General features: G+C 51.3%; 1 protein-coding gene across 17 annotated transcripts in view; it reads left to right on the top strand.

Annotated features, from left to right (window-relative positions):
* The window catches only part of NCOR2 (nuclear receptor corepressor 2), a 157674-nt gene that overhangs the window by 15052 nt on the left and 126864 nt on the right, over positions 1 to 15758 (top strand). The window contains exon 1 of one of the 17 annotated variants that reach the window (XM_072351407.1): positions 5225 to 5395. The exons of 15 other annotated variants lie outside the window; for them this stretch is intronic. The gene's annotated coding sequence lies outside the window, so the exon portion shown is untranslated. Of the gene's footprint in view, positions 1 to 5224; positions 5396 to 15758 lie in introns of those variants that run through there. One more of the 17 variants, XM_072351398.1, reaches the window with a different exon arrangement.

Raw genomic sequence — 15758 nt, 5'->3', positions numbered from 1 at the left:
CATAGTGCAAGGAGTTTGGGGAGATGTCTGAGCTCGGGTGAGTTGCTGTCCTGGAGCACAGCATGCAGCTCTGTGCAGCAGCCTGCCAGATCCGGCTTAGCACGGCCGCAGCTGTTGGCTCAGCTGCCAACAGGGTGATACAGAAGGGGCTGAGGAAGGAGAAGTGCCCTTAGAAAAATGGCAGCGGCAGCAGGAGAGCAATGAGTGTGAGGCCTATTGATTACACGCTTATCTCTGCTTCTTTTGTGCCCGTGTTCGAAGGAGCACTGCAAACAAAAGAGCCCTGTGCAGTGGATGGGGAGGAGAGGGGTGGGATGGGGTCTGGGAACGGAAGCAGCAACGTTGTTGGACTCAACCTAACTTCCCAAGTGAGGATTTGTTGCAGACAGCAGAATGTCCCAGGTGGGATGAGCTTCCTGGAGGGGAGCGTTGGCTCTTGCTCTGGTGTCTGAGCTGTCAAGTGAAGGGAACTAACACATGTGGACTTGCTGAGTAGTCTGAAATCTTGAGGATATCTTTGTGTGTTGTCCATAGAAGTCCTATTCATGCAGCTAGCATTAGGAAACATAAAGGACCACTTCTGCAGGGAACTTGTCCCGCCTCCAAGAAGAAAGAGCTGGCTCAGCAGCTGCAAGCAGCCCAGGTGCCTTGCTGCACGGCCTAGGCTTTATCCTGCATTTACAGCATCTCTCCAGCCCTGAACTGCCTTCCTCTTGTACGGTGTTTCAATTTGAGCATATTCCTTTGTATTTCATCTCCCTGCTTTCTCGGCACAGTACAGATCAGCAGTGGAGCGGGAGGTGTGTACCCTCTGCCTGCAGAACACAGTGGGTGCCACTGCTCCTCCCAGCACGGTGGCTCTCTGAGCTGGCTGTGTCCTCCACGTGTCACTGACCGAGTGACACACTTGTTTGGCTGTTTTGGAGTGGGAAAACATAAAACAAAACGGGAGTGGGAGTGCACATGGCAGATGCCTGTTTGCTTTCAGAAAGCCTGGGGATAGTAAAGACCTAATTAACATTCTTGTGAAGACAAGTTGTAGGGAGACTCCAGGATTTAGTTCTGCAAGGAAGGACTTTGTGTTGGTGAAAACAACAGCTTGCTGGAAATGTGCGAGCAAAGTACTTTGTGCTGTGGTGGAGGAGGGAAGGCAGCACGCTGGGGAACAGGTATGTGCTGCGAGGGCACTGTTTTCCCTCAGTCCCCATGGAGGGCTGGCTGCAGCCAGTGCCCTTTTAGTGCCTGGGGCTGCCCATGGTGATCCCTGTCCTGGCCCATGGATTCTGTCTCCGGGGAAGACCTTGACTGTCACCAGCCCACAGCAGTGCTGGGTTCCTGATGGCCAGCCCAGCAGCTAGGGGCTGCTTACTTCATCTCTGCAGTTCCATTTCATTTGCTGTTCTGGAAGGCTTGCTTTGGAGGTGATCCAGGGATAAATTCCTTGTGTGAAGCAAATGATTTCCAAAAGTGCATGACTGGTTTTTTTGTTGTGTTTTTTTTTTTTTTTCCTTCCCTCTCCTTGTCCTTTTGTCTCTGGAAGGAGACTGTACATCTGCTTATGTTGGCTGGGAGAAATGCTCTTGGAGAATACAAATTAATGTTGAAGACGTTGAACCTCCGGTGTACATCTAATCACAGTATTTCTGCCTTTGCAGTGTGTTCAGCAGGCGTCATTTATCATGATGAGGCTTAGCTGCACGCGGCTCTTTGCTGGTCTTCCAGTCCTCTGCCTGAGGCACATATGCTTCCATTAATTTTCTGTTATTATCCACTCAGGTGTCCTGTGTGATCCAACATGCTTAATTTCATTCTACTGAGCACCAGCTCTTCCGATCTGAAGTTAGCGGTGTGATTTGCAAGCACTGCACGGAAATGAATCTTTCTTTTCTGGAGATAACTGCTTCCTGAATTTCTGTTCTATTTGTAATGCACTAATAACCTCCATCCACCAAATCCTGCTCCACTGGAGATCCTGTTTGTGTCCCTTGGGCTTCTGTTGAACTGGAGCATTCCTCGTTGTGTTGTAGCTGGATCCAAAGCCTGCTGAGGGCTGACTGTGCGTAGTGCTGCTCTGAGCAGAAGCTGTTGGTGCTTTGGTACAGTGCGGGCTCTTCAAGACATGGCATGGTGCACGGCTGTAGCCTTGGGAAGAGAGCAAATGGCCCTGTTTATTAGGCTGAGCACACAGACCCAGGGAGCCTGCTGCTGGGCGCGGTGGAAACCTCTCATGCAGCATAAAAATGATTGTATGAAAGCTGATTTTAAATGGGCCAGGTTTCAGAGCTGGCCTCTCTACAAAGCATGTCCAGGGGCAGAGTCTCCTTGGCTGATGAGGAAGCTCTGAGAGCTGGGCTGTGGCTCCACAGCTGTTTGCTGCTTCCCAAGTGTGCCTTCCAAGGCAGCGCCTGGGCTCTGTGCCTGAGTGTGGAGCCCAGGGTCCCTCTGGGCTCGTACCCATGGTGCTCCAGAGCATCCCCCATGGCTGTGCCCATCCTTGGGTGTTGGTGCTGCTGAGATGATGGTGATGCGGTGTCCTCTCCAGGTGCCTGGCTGTGTTGGGGCTGCTGGCAGGATGGGGCTGGGGGCATTTTGGAAACACGTGGCTCTCAGGCCCTGAAGCTTGAGTAAAAGTGCAGAAAACCCGTGGGCTGTGAGCACACATCTACAGCAGATGGTTTGTGCAGAGGAGTGAGTTTGAAAAACAGAAGGAAACATGCAGTGGCTAACGGAGAGGGTGAGGCAGGGAAAAACACTGAGACACATTTGTCTGCCTTGGGATCCATTTCTTTCTCGGCTGCTTACAGGATTTAATGCTGACTCTTCAGAACCTGGCAGCATTTTGGAGGGTGCCAGTTTACTCCTCCAGCCTGCACAGCGTGCCTCAACCCAGGCTGTTTGTGATGGTTTCTGCCTGCTCTGGTGCTCAGGGTCTGTTGGGGGGTCTCTGCTTCTGGCCGTGCCTTTGGCACACCAGTGTGGGCTTGGAGCCCGTGGGCCTGCGAGGCAGCAGCAGGGAGGATGGACCTGATTATTCCAGCTAATGGTGTTCAGTAATGTGTAATTAAAAGTGTCTTAGAATATGTAGGCAGCAGGAGGGATCTCTGCCTCCTTCAAGCCTACTGCTGATACATGTCTTGGTTTGCATTCGTTCTGTAAGGCACGTTTCTCTTGGGCCTTTGGGAAAGCCTGCTCCCTTTTAAATGGAATGAGGACAACCAGGGACACCCGCACCCTTCATGGGTACAACCTGTCATCCTTCTCATGAGGGAAGTTGTGTCTGAGGCTCTGTTTAATGTTTCAGTGGTGCAGTTCGTGGCTGACTGCCCTTAGCTTGCTTGGTGTATCTAATTTGTCCCCTACGACAGTTTGTAGTGATGATGCAGTGCTCAGAGCACTGATGTGGCTCCGTGTCAGTAAATGTACAAGGAGTCGTGGTGTAAATGGCTGAGCAGGTGATCATGCTGTGCCCAGCTCTAAGAGCACAGTGTGCCCTGCAGAGCTCCTGCCCTAAGCACTTCATGGCCTGAGCCCCGTGGTAACGAGCACAGCGCATGTTACATGTAGGAAATCTTTCTTACGGGTGTTTCCATTTGGCTCTTGCAGTGGTGAAGTTTTGTTTGCTGGATGTTTTACTTTCATAGCTGGAGGAGTTGAGGTTTGGAGACGCGAGTGACGCGTTGCAGTGTGTGCAGACAGGCAGGGTCAGAGCCTGGAGTGCCAGTGCTGGGTGGATTTCCACTTGTGCTCGTGCTGCAGGCACAAACACCAGCTCTCCTTCAGGGGACAGAAGTGCTGGCTGCCCAGGGGGAGCCCGGCTGTGGACAGGTTGATTCTTGCAGCAGAGGAGCCCCTTGGTGGAAAGGGCACCGTGTGTAATTGGGCTGAGCTGTGTCAGCTGTTTCCTGCTTGTACGGCATTTGATCTGCAGCAGAGATCAAGCCCTGGTGACACAGCCCATTGATGCCTTTGCTGCTGTTGTTCCAAGGGAAGCCTGCATGACTTATTCATGTGGCTTTCAGAAGCTGTCCCACCAGAATACGTTTGAGGGTCGCCTTGTTTTTGTTGTTCCTTCTGTACATGCTTCCAGCCTTTAAACCCCGTCCCTCTCCAGGAACAAGAAATTTTGGCATTCTTGGTAGTTTGTTTAAAGAAGAGTTGAAAACCAGCAGAAAAGACTTCTGTTTTGCATGCGTTTATTTCTTTGTGTGCAGGGTTTTCACTGCTCGATTCTAAATGGTTGAATTATTAAACTTGAAAAGCATCTGCTCTTTAGAAAGCATTCGCATGTACTGTAAACATGATGGATAACGAGGCAGAGCCTAATCTAATTGACACAGCTCTGTTGATGTTGTAATGCAGGCTTGTGTGAAGCCTGATTTTCAAGCCGTGGCACTTAGTGGTGCTGGGGATGCTGGTGGCTGGGCTTCTGAAGCCGCTGTGGGAAGCCAGCCCGTGGCAGAGGTTGGGGCTGGGTGAGCTTTTGGTTCCTTCCAACCCAGCCCCAGGGTTGGGGCTGCGTGGGGATGTTTGGGATGGCTCCATCCTGCCGTTGGTTGGCTCTGCTGGGTGCTGTAAGCTGGGCACTGCTGTGCTCAGAGCTGCCCCAGCTCCTCCACCCGCAGTGAGATTTTGCACTGGGGTGTTCCTAACCAGGGAGGCCAGGCTGGTACTGAAAACTTTCCCACATGAAACGCCGTGGCTGTGCCAGTGGAGATGAGGGCAGGAGGAGGCGGCTGTGCTGTGCCAAAGCGCTCTTTCATCTTCTGTCAGCTCTCCCCATTAGGGGTCCTGGCTCACAGCACATTAGATGCCTTGTGCAGATGTCTTGGCTGGGAGAGAAGAAATGGCCCCTTCTCCCTCCCGAGCAGAGAGATATAAGAAAGCTATTGATTTGCTTGTAGTGAAAGTGAGCCAGGCTCTGTGGTGCTTTATTGAGTCTGGGTTAAGGCTTTGTTACTGGGGAGGAGGAGGGGGGGGGTGGGGTGGGGTGGGAAATGTGCTTCAAGGTTTTGCCTGTGTTGGTACACAGGCTGCTCGCTTTGGGACTGACCAGCAGGTAGGTGAGCATCCAGGACAGGCTGAGGGCTGAGCAAAGCCCCCCTTCCTGCCCCATCCCTGGCCCTGCTGTGCAGCATGGCAGTGCTCCAGTGCTCGGTGGGCAGGTGCCTCCTGCTGCTGGGAACGGCGGCCGGCTGCCTTGCAGTGCCGCAGGGTGCCAGGCAGCAGCTGGGCTGAGCTCCCAGCCCTGTGTGCCCGCTGCTCCCCGGCCCTTCCCAGCCACTCCATTTCACTGCTGCTGGAGGAAGAATAGAAGCGGTGGCCCCTGGGGCTCCTGATCTGCTCTTTTTGCTGAACAGTAAATTCCACCTTGAAGGCTTTTCCCTCTGGCAGACAGGTATTGTAGAGAAAAATGAACGTTGGGAGCAGCGTGCTTTTATTACTCGGTGCTCTGCTGGAGAAGTCCTTCATCTCTGCTTTGTGCTCCCTGTTGTGTGGTCACGGGTGCTGCCGGAGCTGCGGGTAGTGTGGGCTGGCAATGAGATCCTGCTGTCTGAGTGTGTTGGATTGTAGCTGTAATTGTGTGGTGGGCACAAAGAGCTGAGCGCATCCAGTGCTTCTGTTGAAACCCCATTTGTGGGGTCTCCTTCTCTGCAGATATTTGGAACCCTCCTGGATCCTTTCCTGTGCACCTTGGGCACGTCTTTGACAGCATTGTTGGACTGGGGGATCTCAGAGAGCAGTGAAGCCCTGGCACGTGTTGCCCAGTGAAGTTGTGGCTGTGCTTCTGCGAGGCTATTGTGGATGCCCATCCCTGAAGGCAACCTGGGCCCTTACTGGGGGCGTGCAAGTAGTTCTGGATGACTTTGCTCCCTTCTGACCTAAGCCGTTCTGTGATTCCATGATCTCCAGAGGCCCTTTGCAGCAGTTCTGCAGTGCTGTGATTTAGTGCACGTTGTGCAATTGCTTTTGCTTTAGCATGTAACACAGGGAGGTTGGCTCCATTGGTGTCTTCCCCTTTTGTGAACAGCCCTGCCTAATTCACCCGGTAGTATTTTGCTTTAAGGTACAGGTGGTGTTTTGTGGAGCAAGGACCCCACAAACCTCCTGGGGATGCTCTCAGTGTGGGGCCTGTCTGCTGTCATTGCACCCTCCCTCTGCTCACAGTGGAAAAAACGTTTCTTGTACCCAGGAGGGAACAGGGGCTTTGCTGAATATCATTGCTTGCTAGGGAGCTGTAGAGATCTTTAATCTCAAGGTGCAAGTTGTCGTTGCAGCATTTTCCTGGGGAAAAAGAGGAAACGGAGCTATACGTGAGCCTGGCTGCTGGCTGTGCAGTTGCAGGCAGTGCTGGCACTGCTGGTGCTGGGCTGAGCTCCCTGGACAGGCTGGCAGAGCTCCATGCCCCTGGCCTGAGCCCTGGCAGCACTGCTCAGCTGTGCTGTGCTGGGTGGCAGTGCGTGCTGGCACTGTGCTCCTTACCTGCGGGCTTCAAAAATCCAACCTTGTAATTTTAGCAGCTGGCTCAGCTCTGCCTCTGAGCTGATAGGCTCGTTAAAATAAATAAATAACAATACCGGCCCGTGCTTCCTGTGTGTGTCAATATTGGAATAATTTTAAATGGTGTGTTTTCCCCTGGTCACTGACCTATAGTTTATTCCATTATTGACTGCTGGGTTAGTGGCTCTTTGTGTGCTGTGGTTAAGTGAACTGTAAGGCTGAAATCATTTGGCGGAGATGGTGTTGCTGGGCAGGAACTCAGGTCTGGCTGACTCAGATTGGGGTGAAAGTGTGCCCTCTGGCAACGGGAGTGCTCCCTTATCTCCCCTCCCCCTGATAAACGGGTTAGGCAGCATAGTGGAGCATTGATCCCGCTCTCAGCTGACAGCCCCGGGCTGCAGCAGCCACCTTTGTGCTGCATTCCTGCTGCTTTCCCAAGGATGAAGTATGTGCTGCCTTCCCCAGGGCTCCCTGCCTCGTGCCTTTGGGATGTGCTGCCGTGGGGTTGTTCCTCAGGCTCTGCTCTGGGAGCTGTTGTTGTGAGTTAGGGGAGCTGGGCCTGAAACAGCCCCGCTCTGTTCTCTTGGGGCTGTTAGAAAGGCGTGCTGCTGCCCCACAGCACACATCCTGCATCTTCTGAAGCGTGGAGAGGGATGGTCTGTATATTTGGGGTTTTTGAAGGGACTGGAATTTGGCATCCAAATAAACAGGTGTTCTGGCACGGGAGAAGAGAAATACTTGTCTCAGAGCTCCTGTTTCTGATGGCAGTGAGGATCTCCAGGGAGTGTCTATCAAAGAGTAGTAGTTAGTAGTTCTTTAATGTGTTTGTTTCTGCCAAGGGATTGGTGTGTCCATGGCAGGGCAGGCTGGTCCAGGAGGTAAATGCCTCTGGAATGAAGCCGACATGTTTCCTTAGATAGTGTTGAACTCTGGAAGTAAAGAACACAGCTGCTCTCAAACCTGTTGGCTTTGCCACGGGGATGCCTGGTGCTCGGCCAGTCCTAGTGCTGTGTGCTGCAGCCCAGGGCCGTGCCCACTGTTTGCGTGGGATGCTGGGGGTGACCCTTGGACCTTTGGGCACCCAGCTTGGAAATGTTTTGGAGAGCAGCAATTTTCTGGTGCCCAACATTTGGACGTGTGGGAGGAAATGCTGCCCAAACAGCATGTGTGCCTATTCTTATGTGGAGGTCTTTGCAGAGCCCAGTGCCCTAGCTTAAAGGCCCAGCCTTGGAGCTTTGGTTGCTTAATGTGGAACAAGCTGGCATGGATGGAATGGGAAAAGCTTCCAAAGTCAGTCCTTTCTCACATGAGCCCCACCAGGTGTGTGTGCAGAAGGTGGGCCAAGTACTCTACAAGACCCAGACAGCAAACCCTGTGCATGGAAGCACTGGTCACTCATTGCTTGGTGTCTTGGCTCCCAAGCTCGGGCATACCCTGCAGTGGTGTGATTGTGGGCCCTCGCTGCTGCCCATGTGTGCCTGTCTGTTACCGTGGCTGTGCTGTGGGTCAGGTTTCTTTGAGGGCCGGGCACCGAAAGTGCAGAGCTGAAGGGCAGGTGGGGTCATGGCAGCCTCTGCCTTGGTGTCTGGGGCAGGGACCAGGGGCAGGCTGCAGGGAAGTCACCAGGTGGGTGCAAAGCCACAGGGTTGTGCAGGGCCCTCTGCTTTGAGCTGCTAATGGGCCTCTTAATGCTCATCTCCCTGTACTGGTTTGTTTGTCTGCGTGTCCCCAGGGCACTTTTACATGCTCTGGGGTGCCTCAAAGGCAGGAGGCACCCAGGCGGCTGTGCACAGGGTCGTTGCTGCAGCAGGGCACGCTTGGCTTGTTTTGTTCTTAAATGAAAGCAGCTCCCGAGCAGATGGAAAGATCAGCATTAGAGAGCTGTGAGCCTTTGTGCTGTAACGCTGTCTGCCCAGCAGCTAGCAGACGCATTAGGAAGCTCTGGCTGCTAGAGCACTTTGCCGGGCACAGTGTCAGGACTGCATGCCCCCCAGTGCTGTGTGCTGCGGGGGCTGTCTGTGGGACTCATCGCAGCTCCTGGATACAGGAAAATCCAGACGTGAGCTGTGTGAGCACAGCAGGATAGCTGGCAGGGAAACGATGCTGCTCGGCTCTAAAGCTCTATGTAGGAAAGAAAGAACCAGAAGTAACAAACATTGGATTTACTTGGGAGTAATGTGAGTTTGCTTTTTATCGTAAGCCACCCTGTGTGACCTCCACCGCATCTCCCACACTGCCTGCACATAGAGCTCATGGGTGGATGTCTGCCCCTCAATCCTGTGCTCATCCATCCCTGTGCACCGCAGGGCTGTGCTGGCTGTCCCATTGTCCTCTCATCCCTGGTGTGTATGTGTGTGTGCTGCTCCCTCAGTGCGTTCTGGCACCAAGAGGAAGGTAAAAATGGGGCTTAAAACGTAAAGGATTCCAGATGCAGTTGTGCTTTGGACACTGCTGGTGGGGGAGAAGTGCGTAACCCACACAGGTGTTTATATTATGGCACAGACACATGCTATGTATGGGTAAACACACCCCAGATAAAGTTGCTTGCTTTTGTAGGTTTGTTTCCTCTCCCTTTTAAACTGTAATTTGAAATCCACGCCCTGGGGAGCACGCAGCTGTATACCTGTTAGCTTCATTCCCTGCTGCCTTGTCAGCTTGGTGGCTGGGGCTTCACATGCATCAGTGTGAGCGATTAGGTGCGAGCAGTCCCCCTCTTCCTGCTGGAGGAGGTTGGAAGAGGCCCCTGGGAGCTGTTTGCGGAAGGAAATGGGGATTGCTGAGATCCTCTCCTTCTATGGAGTCTCTGTGATCTCTTCACCTTTTGGCAACTGGAATGATCCTGCCACTGCCACGCAGCCCCTTCTGTGTCCAGGTTGCCAAGGCCGGTTCTGTGTTGGTGTTCAGTGGTTGTCAGCTCCCGTGGCACTGCCTGCAGCCCTGTTTACCAGGAAACCTCCCAATAAAGGGCACTGCCTGTGGCTCTGTGTGTTTCTGCTGACGCAGGAGATCCCAGTGCACACGAGTGGGGAATGGTCTGTCCATAGGGCTGCTCCTCTCAGTTCTGAGGCTTCAGGCCATCTGGCATTTTGTTCTTGGTTTTGCTGGGTGCTCACAGTGTTTGCAGCAGCTTGATTTAAAGAAGAAATGTTGATCTGAAGACTGAATAACAAAGAATCCGAGCAGAGGATCACCTAATTTCAAGCTAGTGTCTGTAGCATTTCACACTTTCCCCTGTCCGTCATGCCTTTTTATACGCATGAATTTGCTGAGACAGACCTTGCTGCTGAAGCCCGAGGGATCTGACTACCTACTGCAGGCTATTCTGGGGATCTGCCGGAGGTGTGTGCCTCCCCTCTGCTTCTCAGCTGTGGTGCTGCTTCCCTTCTGGTCAGGGAAGAACAGCAGCTTCTGACTTCTGTCCTCCTCTAAGGCTGCTGGAGTGGGCCATGTTACCACTGACCTGCCTGGTGAGTGATGGATCTGTTTGGGTTTTTCGGTTGGTTTTGCCATTTTTATCTTCCCCTCCTGTAGAACGACAGACCTACGACCCAAGAACTGATAAATGGCTCCGTCCATGGCTCAGACTATGGCTCAGTCCCAGGGGAGGTGAGTGTGTGGATGGGGCTCAGCTTCTCAACTGCACTTCCCACCGAGGTGGGCCTGGAGCGGTGAGTTGAGGTTGTAGGAACATAAATTGAATGAGCGCTCCGGTTAAATAAGTAATGAAGTTAGCGGGGTGCCTAATTAAATTAAATTCAAAATTATGTATGGATGATGCCTTTCTAATAATTGCTGTAGGTTTGTCATTGAGGTACTCCACACTGCCCTCTTGGAAGAAGTTCCCCCTGTCGCACATAAACACACATCGGTACCCCAGGGGGATGCATCTTCCGCCTCTGCTTGGTTTGGCTCCTTCCTCGTTCCCTTGTGAATATAGCAGTGTTGTTCTGCTTTGCTGAGATGTGTAGGGCTTTATGTGGTTTCAGTCTCTGCTGCTTTAAGGTGCTTTTCCCTTCCTGTAAAGGACTTCTGCTTTGCTCCTGCTCTCCCAGACCAGCCCTGGATTCAGGCAGCTTCTTTAGAGACAGGCTGGTGCTTCCCCGGGTCTCTGTGCTACACTGATGTCTCGCAAATGGTCCCTGTCCTTCCAGCCCCTCTTCCCAAGACACGTTCCTGGGTTCCTAACACAGCTTGGAGTGTGCATGGCAGCCATGCTGATGGCTTCGTTCAGACGTGGGGACGTGGCTGGACAGGATGACTTAACCCATCATTTACTCGAAAATAATCTCTCAATTTTCATGTTCCCAAGTTTCTTTCAAGCAGCAGCACTGAGAGGTTGCGTGTCAGTCTGTCTCGGTGTAAGCATTAAGCTGAGGCGGAAGGACTATTTTGAAGCGAAAGAAAGCCACTGAAATTAAAGACACTTGAGAAGACACAGCCATCGCAGCTGCCAAAGGAAATTCTCCCCTTGCCAAACAGCACATTAACAGCAGGCTCTTTGCTATCCTGGGCACAGCCATGCGGTCGGGCTCGCAGTGCGTCGCGAAGATGGGCTGTCAAGGCCAGAGTTGTCTGTGGCTCGCAATTACTGACCTTTGAGGTAATGTCTCCTTAATAGAAAGATGTGAGTACATGAGAGAGAGGGAATTATCATTGTCAGAGCCATCTTTTCACCTCTTTGGAAGAGGACAATTCTGTTAAAGAAGCCGTGCTCCGGCTGAACGGGTTCTGGCAAATGGAGGTGAGAGGGAGCGCAAATGGCCACAGAGCTTTGCTGATGGCTTCTGAACAATTCTTCCCCTGCTCTGTTGTTAACTTTAGCACAGGGCTCGTGTATAAATGAGACGTGATCTTCAGCGTTCATCCAAGCTTGTCTGGACCTGAGGATCCCTATCTGACAGAACGTGTCGGGGAAGGGGGGCTGTTGGGGTGATTCAACATGTTGGTTGCAGAGAGGCGTCTGGGACTGCAGCTCCGGCAGTGAATAATGAAGGAGCTCATCATGTTTGGGCAGTCTGACTCTGATCATTTCCCTGGGGAAAGGGGCCTCCAGGTGATGAGCACGAGGCTCTTACACGGTTGATTTTCTCCAGGAAAAGCAAATGCTGTGCAGCAGGTCGCTCTGTGCTGCTTTATCGGAGGATCTGACGGCCCTTTGCAAACCTTTAATTAGTCTTTGATTTGCCTTGGCACCTCGGTGTCTGCTGCCCTATGACGGGGCGGCAGGGCTGGTGAGCCTGCTTAGCCCACAGCTCTGGAGTGGGGATGTGGCAGCAGGAGGTTGTGGCCGGAGCCCTCCGGGGGCTGGAGGAGGTCAGAAAGGCAGAAGGTGACTGACAGCACTGAGTGACTTGCGTGGGTGCAGTGACCGGAGCGAGCTCTGCACATTTCATGCACAGTTGCTTTGAAGGGATGCTGATCGCTTTCAGCATGACCTGCTAATTATTAGAGCAGATGAAAGACTTTCTCCCCCCACCCCCGTAAATCCTCCTCCCACTGCATGTTCCCTTCTCCCTCCTCCTTTCCTATGGCTTTATCTAAGTTAATCAACACAATACAAACAGCCTAAAGAGCAGTGTTGTTGTAACAGCTATTAACGGGGAAGGAGACAGCCGGCATCTGGAGCCTCTCAGGGAGGACTTGCCTGGTATAAGATTGTTTTTAACAGCCAAAGAGCTGTAGAATCAGAACAGAAAAGGGTTGAACCTTTTGAGATGTAGCCCATGATGTAGATTTTTCTAAGAACAAGGCATGGATATTTTGTAGCAATGAGGCTTTCCACATGTCTGATACTTCTGGGAAAGATAAATATCTGTCTTTTGTCAGTGGGTGTTCAGGTGCTCAAGAGGTTGGTCTGGGTTCTGCAAGGAGAGTCTTTCCATCCCAGTAACCTCTTAGTATCAATATAGGAGCCCTAAGCAGCAGCAGGCAGAACTTGGGAACTTAATGTTGATTTGGTGCCATCACAGTGTCTGCGGTTGGATCACGTTGGAGGCATTGATTTGCTTTCTCCTGCATTTCAGGACTTCTCTAAGGTCATGGGATGGCTTTTCCAGCGTCTTTTGCTCCGTTTTAAATGATTATTTAAGAGCTGTGCTGATGTGATAATGGAGACCAGCTCAGGTAGAGGTTGAAGTCATCTCATGTGTTTTTAGCTGCGGTGGTGCCTTGGAAGGAAGCCGAGCAAATGGACACCATGTTTAAATACCGTGTCCTGAATTGCTTTCATTTGGTTCTTGTTTTGTGAGGCATTGGCTGGGTTTTCTGTCCTCTCAGAAATCAGCAGCTTCTTATGAAATATGGAGCTGTTTAAAAACAGACAGCAGCTGCTCCATCCTTGCGTCAGCGAGGGCTCAGCAGAAGGAAGGGGAATGGTAGACGCTTGTTTAGCTGTGATATTCCTCCCTTCATTGCCGTTGTCATATTGTGTTAACAGAAGGTCTGATCAAATGTACACCGGGAAAGTAAGACTTAATGTTTCTTTGTTCTCCTGAAACAGCGCTGGGAGGGAAGGGGGGAACGTTTGAATGAGACTTTTATTTATGTGGCTCACAGAGCTTGGTGTTGCCTGTGTCGGTAGATGTGTTTTTCTGCTCTTTTTTTCTTTTCTTAGGCTATTCACAGCATTCTTAGCTGGGAAAAGACTTTATTTGTTGTTTGTAGAAAACCTCTGCTGTGCGATACAAAAGCCTCTTGGGGGGTAAATATTCAGCGGAGCGCGCTCTGTTGGTCCGGACTTCCTAACTCGTTCTAAATTCTGCTTTAAAATCTCAGTCAGATCATTGAAGAAAAAGAAACAGAAAAATGAGGAACGTGGTTGCACAAGAACTGGAAAGAACCCAACTAGTTTGCTTACTGTTACAATTGCGACATGACCGAAAACATTTGGTAAAGAAAAATTAATTGCCTGGTGTATTTGTGGTTTCCTGTTGAATCTCGATTTCTAGAGGAGGCTGAAGAACCCCTGGATGTTTCCCCGGATTACTAGACAGCGCTGCACCTGGGCTGTGTGATGAAGGGCCTTTGGCAAAGTCTGCTGGGTCACCATGGGTTGGTGTTTGTGGGCTCTTCCATTTTGCACGTGGCTGATTTCTCCTTACAGAGGATGAACAGAAGGTAATGAAACTTACTCTGGTCCAGTTCCGCTTCCCCGAATGTCTGAATGTAGATGCTGGCTTGAGGACCATCCTGCTTGGACTTCAGTGAGTGTTCGGGGTGCGGTTTCTGAGCAGCTCCTTACGCCTGCATCATTCTGTTAGTGACCTGGTGATGGCTTTCTTCCAATCAAACATCACATGAAGAGGGACGGTCGTGGTTAACCACTGGATGTGTCTTCTCGTGGACTTTAAAGCAGTGGGCAGGGCTGTTTTTTGGGGAAGGAAGGGGCTGAGCAGTCTGTCAGCAGAGAAAGGAGCTGGTGCTTGGCCTGGCTGGAGCATGGTGTGCTGGGCCCGCCTGGTCACGCAGGAGATGTTGGTGTCCAGCCTGGCTTCAGGTTGTGAGCTCTTTGGGGCTCCTCTGGGCCTTCCCATGGGAAGGGAAGAGGTATCCCTTGCATGGCTTCCATGTGGAAATTGTTCATCTCATTAATCAGCAGGGCTGGTTGTCTAAAGCACAGTCAGGGCTTTGGGGCAGTGTGGTTAACCGTGCAGGCTGGAGACGGGCATAAACTCGTAAAAGAAAAATGTATGTAGGAGTTTATGGCTGCGTATGAGCACATTAAAGCTTTAATTGGAGATCATTCACTGAAATCAAAATGAGCCTCCATGCAGCTACACAGCTTTCAAGGAGCTGGAAGCAGCTTATGTAAGAGATGTGAGCCCCACCACTGCAGGCACTGGGTGCTTGGGAACGTGGACTTAATATCTGCTCCTGGTGGCACTGCAAAACTGAAGTGGTTTTTTTTTGAGTCAGTTTCAATAATGAGAAGCGTATTTAAACGCTCGTCCAATCCTCTGGCTTTCTGCAAGTTTCCCATCCAGTTTTCAGCATGTTTGCTCCTGGGACATTGGGAGTTACGTTTTCATCTTGACTCAACAGTGGAAACTGGCTTCATTTATCGCTTCCCAGTTTAGCTCCTGTATTAAAATTATAGCAAGGCTGGGGTTTATTTTTGTCTTGTGTACATTTACCTCCTGTGTATCCTTGTTTCTATTATTAGAGTCCTGCTCTGTTGCTAAATGGATTGGCCGAGCTCCTGGGGACAAAATATGGAAGCATGTGACTAGTGTGCAATACCCCTCAGCCGTCCAGCTTTTGGGCTATTCACAGTGACCAGGTTTAGCCTGCCTTTGTCACGGCTTTCTTACTTTAAACACTGAGGATGAAGTGGGCAGAGTGAGTAGAGTGGAATGGCATGTGGGTGTGTGAGTGGAAGGAGGTAGAGGTAAACAGAAAGTAGTGGTGTGCTTGGAAGGCACCCGAATGGCGTGGCCAGAGACGGCCCTGTCCTTGATTCGACGCTTTCTTTGCTGGTGGGATATTTCCATTTCAGAATGCAAATAAAGGCATTCTTCTGAAGGAGGCTGTGGGCTCCGGGCTCACCATTTCCTGAATGAAGAAATCAGTCGGAATGTTTCTATGGATTTCAGCCTTGTTTCAAAACTCTTGTGACGACCACGTCTGCTGGCTGGCAGCCGGGTCTGTGTCCTCCAATCCGTACCTGGTCTTAAGGCTTGCACAAGAGCCACGTTCGTACTTCGTCTGATCTCACTTGCCTCCTGTTTCCACATCCACCCTGAGCCCAGTGGGGGTGGTTGGTTTGTTTTTGTTTTCCTGGGATTGGATGTGTTTTGTAACTGGCTGCTGACCGTACAACCGTGTTCTTGCTTTGCTTGCAGGAACTGTTAGGTCATGCTTGCTCAAGTGGCCTCCTGCATCTTCTGCAGCTGTGTCCCAGCTCTTAGGAAGTACATAAGGGTCTGCAGTGGTATGCCACTCAGGGGAGTAGTTCTTGGTGCCTTTTCAATGTTTTCTAAAATAGCTTGGGCAGTGCCTTTGGCAAGGGCACAACCCAGAGCTTGCTGAAACAATTGAGAAGAGTTAGTGTTGTAGGACAGCTTTGGATCATGTTCTTGCTTTTGTTTTTCTTGCCTTCTAATTCATTGCTCTAAAAAGGCACGAAGAAATGCTTCCCCTCTGCTTTTTCCTTCTCCTTTTAAGCTATCTCACTAATGTGGATTTTCTCCCTCTGTGGCGCTTTGCCATGTGCCAGCTCTGGGTGTGTGTACGCTCGGTTCTGCTCCGCTGACGTGGGCTCA

Source organism: Excalfactoria chinensis, chromosome 16 (genome assembly GCF_039878825.1).
Source record: "Excalfactoria chinensis isolate bCotChi1 chromosome 16, bCotChi1.hap2, whole genome shotgun sequence".
In the NCBI taxonomy this organism is placed as follows: Eukaryota; Metazoa; Chordata; class Aves; order Galliformes; family Phasianidae; genus Excalfactoria; species Excalfactoria chinensis.
This window is presented reverse-complemented; position numbering and strand designations above follow the sequence as displayed.